A 7,361-nucleotide genomic window follows, 5' to 3' on the forward strand; every position below is an offset into this window, starting at 1 on the left:
TTGAGTTGGGGAGGGAGAGAGAGGGAGAGAGAATCCCAAGCAGACCCCGTATTGTCGGCACAGAGGTTGATTCCGGCTCGAACTCACAAACTGTGAGACGGTGACCTGAGCCAAAACCAAGAGTCGGGCACTGAACCGACTGAGCCGCTCAGGCGCCCCCACAGAGACCTAAATTTTTAACTGAAATCTCCTTACTTACATATATTGAGGGTAAGTTAGAAAATTGAAAACACCGCGCAAAGCAAACAAAACTCACTGATGGGTCAGCCGGATTTCTTTTGCTGTTCTGACACAATTTAGTACAATTCAGGACACCAGTTCAAGAATATCAAGTGAGCAGCAGACAATTTTTAGTGAAAGTATGACCCAGACAATATCTGGCACATATTTATACCAAAAGATATTCATTGTTGTTTGTTTTTCTGTGTTTTATCTGAGATTCAAGTTTACCTGGATATCTTGTCTTTGCTGGTGGGTTTTGGTGGATGATTTCCACCCCCCCTCATGGGGACCCCCGTCTTAGGAAGTCTGTGAGCTTTCTCTGTCTTCCCTGCCTCTGTCCAGATTTCAAAGTATTTGGCAGCTAAGTGTCATGTTTTTGTTTTGGTCCGTTTCCTTTTTCATTGATAATGTAGTTGTTTTTCTCTTACTATTATTATTTTTTTAATTTTCTTTTTGTTTCCAGTAGGTTTGGAGGAATTTGTGGGGTAAGAATGTATTTTTTTATGCCATTGATGAGCAGTCTCTACAGTCTGCTTTTTAATTTAACATTATATCATATATATCTCCCCATCATGAAATATTCCTATTTAAATTTTTTTAATGTTTATTTATTTTTGAGAGAGAGACAGAGAGAGAGCATGAGCAGGGGAGGGGCAGAGAGAGAGGGAGACACAGAATCCAAAGCAGGCTCCAGGCTCTGAGCTGTCAGCACAGAGCCCGACGCAGGGCTCGAACTGACTAACTGTGAGATCATGACCTGAGCCGAAGTCAGACGCTCAACTGACTGAGCCACCCAGGTGCCCCAACATTCCCTCATTATGAAATATTTTTAAAACACATTCACTCGTATGAATTTCCCAAACCTGTCTTAGGTGAAGTTCAGTTACATTTAATGCTCAGAAAACCTGTGTACAGATATTGGAGCTAGAAGCAGAACTGTGTGGGAGAAAGAGTCGATTCTCCTGCTTGTTCCTAATGGGGCTGGGAGAACAGGAGAACCGTCCACGGTGGGTCGGCTCTGACTGTCCTTAGCAGCCACTACAAATGATGGTTCCTCCCACAGCCCTGGTCCCAGATTTCCAGTGGCCTTCCTTAGCTTTACCTTACACAAGTCGGGTGAAGGATTTCTTTTTCTCCCCTAAATCATCTGGGGACCTCTTCTTATTAACTGTTGGTTTCTAATGAGCAAGGCAATCCTACCAACTGGGTTTGATGTGATTAAGAAAAGTGCTTTTTCAAGCTATTATTTTTTGTGGTGGGGATGATTCTCGGGTAATTAGGCCACACTGTGGAGACACAACTTGATACATTGGCTTATTTGGGTTTTGACAATATGATTAAAAGTCCTAGGCTTTTGCCAAACAAGCTTCTGAGGACTGTTGGCATTCCATTTGGTATCTGCTGGGATCTGAAGTTGTGTGCGGGGGACAAGGGCAAATGCACAGCTAGGGGAGGAAGGGGCTGCCGTGTCCTGTCCACGTAATTCACCTGGGGGGAGGTCGCGCTGGCTCGTGGAGATGGTAAGGGCACCATTGGGACCGCATACTGCTTCCCAGGATAACCACATTCCATGAAGAAGGTGGATGGCATCTACCCTGATGGCACAAAACACCGAGATAATTCCATTCTACTTCCTGTTTTTTTCTCCAGATCCACTCCACTGTGGCACAGTGAGTCACGATCGTTCTCGGTTTTAGAGCTGGTGTTTTTAATTTTGTTGGCGGCTTCAAATGCCACTTTTATGAAGTTGAGAATCCTGTTATGTAGAAAGTATGAGGCGCTTTGGGTGACATGTTGGGCCTCCACAAACTAGCTTTCTTCTTCTTCAGATACAGGACTGGATTGGCCTGTGGGTGTCTGTCTCGTGTGGGAGGCGTCCACCGGCCAGCGCTCTTGCACTCTTCCACCCAGTGCTTGCTGGCCGGCTCAGAGGGTCCATCCATCCTTGTTTTGGCAATGAGTGCCTTAGTCCGGCCATTTTTGGCTAGGGTAGTAAGAGAGAAAGAAAAAGAAATGGAGAGGAGAAGAAGAAAGGCAGAAGGACAGAGGAAGCGGGGGAGGAGGGAGGGAGCAGAAGAGGGAGAGCATTAGGAAAGATCGATGCTCCAGGACCACTCCACATGCAGAAGGACCACGGGTGTCAGGGTGAGCTTGAGGGCAGGTACTCAGAACATCATCTGAACTTTAAAGTGTCATCCCCAAAAAGAGAAATCAAATATTCAGTGGCTCCAAAATGCTCATCTATCCAATCACGAGTTGCACGTAGCACGCCTCTCCACCTGGAGGCATGGACACAAAAAGGGCTCCATTTCTAGAGCATCTCCTGGACAGAAAGCTGTGATAAGAAGAAAAGGGAAAACACCCGAGTCTCCTGTGCCCCGCACACCCACAGCCCAGGAGCCAAGGAGAGGCTGACCCTGGTGTCTTTCTTGCCGGCCGGACAGGACTTGATTCTCAGATGTGATTGAGTTAGTGGGGCTGTTGGCAAAAGCTTGTTTTGACTGGTAAACGATGCAGGTTTTGGATAGAAGTCGGTGACCGAGGAGGACGGTGGAATGTTGAGTGTCCTCCTCACTATCACACGTCTGAACCACGGCTACTTCTAATTCTCCTGCCAGCACGCTTCTTATTATTTTTGCCAACCTCTTATTTCCAAACCCTGGTTTTGCTTCATTTAACCCTCTTTTCCTGGACCTCTTAGACAAGGCACCCCGTTGGTGAAAAAACAGACAAACAAAACATCTAAGACACCACTTGGGACTATGTGGCAGCAAACACACTTTAGGGAGGCCTTGTCCTACAGAAGAGATGCTCCAGCGTGTGCAGAGACCATCAACGAGAAAGTTAGAGCAAATGAAAACTTTGTTCACCTTTAAAACAATTGAAAAGAGAGAGGGTGCATTTGAGCTGAGATTTTGAGACAGAAACAAAAGCCTCAGGTATCGACCGCCAGACAGCCTCAGTCCATCCTTCCCTTAGGACGCAGGGCAGGAAATCTGTCAGCCGTGGAGCCACCTCTGTCGTCTTTGGACTCCCCCTTGCTTTTCGATGCTCCCTGTTTCCTGTAACAAGCCCCTCAGTTGTACACGGTGCCTGTCTGACTCTGCTCCTGCCAATGTGGGAACCAGGCCCACCCAGTCTGGGCATCATCCCACTTATTCTGAGGAGCCGTCAGAAGAGCACTGTTTCTCAGCCGTTGGGCGTTTTGACAGTAGGGCCTCAGTAGGCCTGTCTGCATGTCGCAGGGAGCCCTGCCCGCTGAGAGCTCATACCCTTTGGTACCTGGGAGGAGACCTCTACTCTTTCTGACTCCAGTCTTTTCTCAAAGAAGCTTCCCCGACCCTACACATAAAAGGTGGAGCTCGGACACATCTGCCAAGCTCCCCACCATGCTGTCTTCTGGCCTTGCTTCCCACCGACAAGACCTGTCCTTTGTTATACTGCGACCCTGGTGTCCTTAGGAAGGAGAGCCTTCCCTGGGACCCAGCCAAGACCCCAAGCTGCTCAGCGAGAGCAAAGGCAGGCAGTGATATTTCCTCATTGATCCAAGCGCTCTGGAGTGGAGGCCCAGAGGCCTGCCACGCTGCCATTCACCCAGTTTTCCCACTGCCTAGAAGAAGCAGGGGTCTCCAGGATGTATGAGGCCCAGTTTTGGTGTTCCCAAAGCACAAAGGTAGAATCCAGCATTTCCCCCACCGGGCCAAGCTCTCTGAAGCAGGGATCACAGAGAGAGAGAGAGAGAGAGAGAGAGTCAGGTTCTCGCAGCTCCATGAGGAGGCCGCGTTTCGCATGCACATGTGACCCATAAGAGGTCATCTGTGGAAATAGCGTCATCCCAATCCTGATGTGGATTAGCCTAGCCAGTCGGGGGAGCCGTCAAGCTTTCCCACCAGGCAGCCTAAGAGTCTACTTCCTAGGCAGCCCAAGTGCAGAATCAAGTCATAGTAGGAAGATTCCTTGGGCACCTGGAGGCACGAGGCTCTCTGTTCAGCGCTGTGGGGGCGTAAGGCACGGCCCTCATCCTCACGGATTCCGAGTTTGACTGAAGGGCTGAGATCTGTAAGCACGCAGCAGTACCAGGTAATAAAAGATAGGGTACACTTAGGTGCTCGCGGGTTCGTGTGGAACCCCAGAGACCATGTGTTACATTTGCCCATCCATCTTGTGCTTTGGGGGCTGACCCTCCGGTACTTGTGGTTCCCAAGGGACCGTGACGCAGAAGACCTGGCTCCCGGGAGCCCAGGGGTCCTGTCTGCTCAGCGGTACTGCAAGTGGTATTGTGTGCCCAAGGGGGGCCAGTCAAACTTGTTACCAGAGTTCCCTTATCATCTATGGAAACTGCTTGATCCAAGAGCTCTTTTCTGCCCCACTGCTGAAGTGAGCACAGGGCTGGCTCTAGCTCGAGGGAGGGGGGTAGCCGGGACACAAAGTGTAAGGGGGGACGTAGCTCTCAGGCATGACCCTGAGAGTGAGCGTCTCCTTGAATCTGTGCAAATTTGCCCTGCCCTGGTCCTGGTGCCTCAGGGCCATCGTCCCTCACAGCCATCTTTCCTTTCCACGGAGAGACAGCCTATCTGGAGAAGGAGAGGGAAACGGCGCAAAGACACAGAGAGAGCTAGAACCCCAGTGATATCATGAGAGCTCCTGGATCCAGCCATGCCTGCAGCTTGTGTTTCTGGTCATAGAGCTAATGCATTGAATTGGTGTTCTGTCCCTAAAACTGACTTGGCACCTTCAAGTGGAGGGCAGCAAGTGACAGGGTACAAAGCGAGGCCTTGGCTGAAACGAGGGGACAAGAGGGGGTGATGTGAATCACCGTCCCCTGCTGAGGAGTGTGTGAACTTAGTCTGTGCATGAGGATGTCACAAGCTGGCAGGGGAGATTGTAGATGCTGTGTGGTGTTTGCTAAGAGCCCACAGCCAAGGAGGCTCAGTCTACCTGCCAGAAGAGCAGAACGGGACAGAAAAGAACTTTATTGAGTGTATTTTTTACAACTGAGAGCCCTGGACCCAGCTGTGCCTGAAGACAGGCCATCCCTTAACTTCCGAGCTATGACAACCAATAGACTGCTCTTTTTTGTGAGCCAGGCCAGGAGACATGGGTAATGCCCACAGAAACTAAGACAGGCTCGGTCCCCCCTCACCACCACATGCACTGAACTATAAGCAACTTGGGGGCCAGTGTGGTGTTCCGGGCCAGGGTAGGGACGGAGACACTGTAGGCACACAGTCAGCCATGACACCCGGACGGATGGATGAATGGGTGGGGGGAGAGGTCCAGGGCACCCTCCATGGGACATGTAGCCCCTGCCTCCTTGGAGCACCTAAGCAGGGAAGCAAAGTGGAAGGAGGCTTATGGACCATCTGGGGCCCCCGGGCCTGGGTGCTGGGAATCCCAGAGCTGAACAAAACACACACACTTCTAACTTTCCAGTCCTCCTCCAATCGCTGTGCCCTGAAAGGATTTGGAGCCGGGGCTGAGAGGGTGTGGCAGACCTACCTCCCCGAAGGTGACCTGTGATGAGTCACACCCTTGTACAAATCCCCTCCCCTCCAGAGCAGGCAGACCAGAGACTTGCTTCTGACCAGCAGAATAGGGCAAAGGGGATGAGGAGTCACTGTCATGAGCACATCATATCATATGACAACGGTGAAGGGATGTTGGGTGCAGTTAAGGTCCCTATTTTGCTGGCTATAATTAAATCGAGTTCGACCTAGGTGGGCCTGATCTAACCGAGGGATGGAAAGTCCTTTATAAGAGCATCTCATCCTTCTCTGACATCAGAGACTGGCAGTAGAACAAGATGTTTGTGCTGGCTCTGAAGAAGCAAACAGCCAGGCTGTGAATGGCCCACAGGGAGAGCCATCTGCCAGGAGCCGGGGCCACAAGCAAGTGAACACATTTTGGAGCTGGGCTCCATAGGAGCTGGGCGGTCCAGCTGCTCCTTGGCTGCAGCCGTAGGAAACCCTGACCACAGGAAGGGCCTGCCTGGACCCCGACGCTGAGGCATGTGGCAACTACGAGTGGTGTTCCAAAGTGCGATGTTTACAGAAATTTGTGCAGGAGCAACGATAGGAAACTCACAGGGTTTGGGGAGATGTGATGGGGCTGGGAATCCTCTACCCAAAATGAAAAGTCTTCTAGTATGAGATTCAAACCCCGGCTGTGGGGCCGGACAGTGTCAGCAAAGGGTTGGCCCCATGCTGACTGCCGAGGAGGGACCCCGAAGTGTGGAAGGACTGTCTACACAGGTGCGTCTCACCCCTGCCCTCAGCCAGAAAACCTTCCGCACTCATGCCGCCCGGCCCGTGCCTCAGGCTCGGATTTACAAAACAGTCCTCGTTCCTGCCCTTTGTGCCCAACCTTTACTGTGCCTCCCTTTCCCCGCTGGGCTCCCGGGGAGATCTCAGCTCGGCCCTGACACAAGTCCGCTGCTGGCCTGAGAGTGTGTCATTCAATAGTAGAGCGGGTGAAGCGTTCCAATCCCCTCACTCAATGATATTAAATTACACATTCCCACAAAAAAAACTCTCCCATTGATGCATTATTTAAGCAGAAAGAGCAAAATACAAAAGGCCTCTAAGTTCCATTCCTGATTCTCGTGTCACTATAAATATACTGGCTTTTTCCACCCCCTTAATCATGGATTAACTTTTATGGAGATGGTTGGTTTCCTTTCTATGGAGACACGGTTTTGACTGGAGCCCTAAACCAGTAGTAAAGATCGTGACTAATCTCACTCCCATCGTGCTCACCAGAACATGTGCCCGGACATTTCGATAGCAACTGCTGCCGAGGGCCCGGAGGGCCCAGAGGCCACGGCATATCTTGCCCTGGAAGCTGTTTCTCTTCTTGACCCGGCTTGTTACGTGCTCCAAACAAGGCTTCCGAATCCAGGCGGTACCCTCCATGGGAAATGCATTCGTCATGTTACGCAGGGATATGCAGATGCCCGCACACCGAGTTTTAGCAGACTGAACCCCGCTTGCCCATCTGTACACTTCGGTTTTGCTTTCCCGAGTGAGTTTCCAGAGGTGGCTGAGGGAACATACACTCGCTCTGCTTCAGACACTTCCTAGCTCATTGTGATAAACCACCAAGAGGAGACCTCACGACTCAAGTAAACAAATCAATCCGTG

At 50.8% G+C, this 7,361-nt stretch overlaps 1 pseudogene; it reads right to left on the reverse strand.

Moving 5' to 3' along the window:
* Positions 1-7,151, reverse strand: part of LOC145715044 (uncharacterized) — a 138,241-nt pseudogene extending 131,090 nt beyond the window's left edge.
* Between the last annotated feature and the right edge of the window lie 210 nt (positions 7,152-7,361).

This window comes from Panthera onca, chromosome Y, assembly GCF_046562875.1.
Source record: "Panthera onca isolate mPanOnc1 chromosome Y, mPanOnc1 haplotype 2, whole genome shotgun sequence".
Lineage (NCBI taxonomy): Eukaryota > Metazoa > Chordata > Mammalia > Carnivora > Felidae > Panthera > Panthera onca.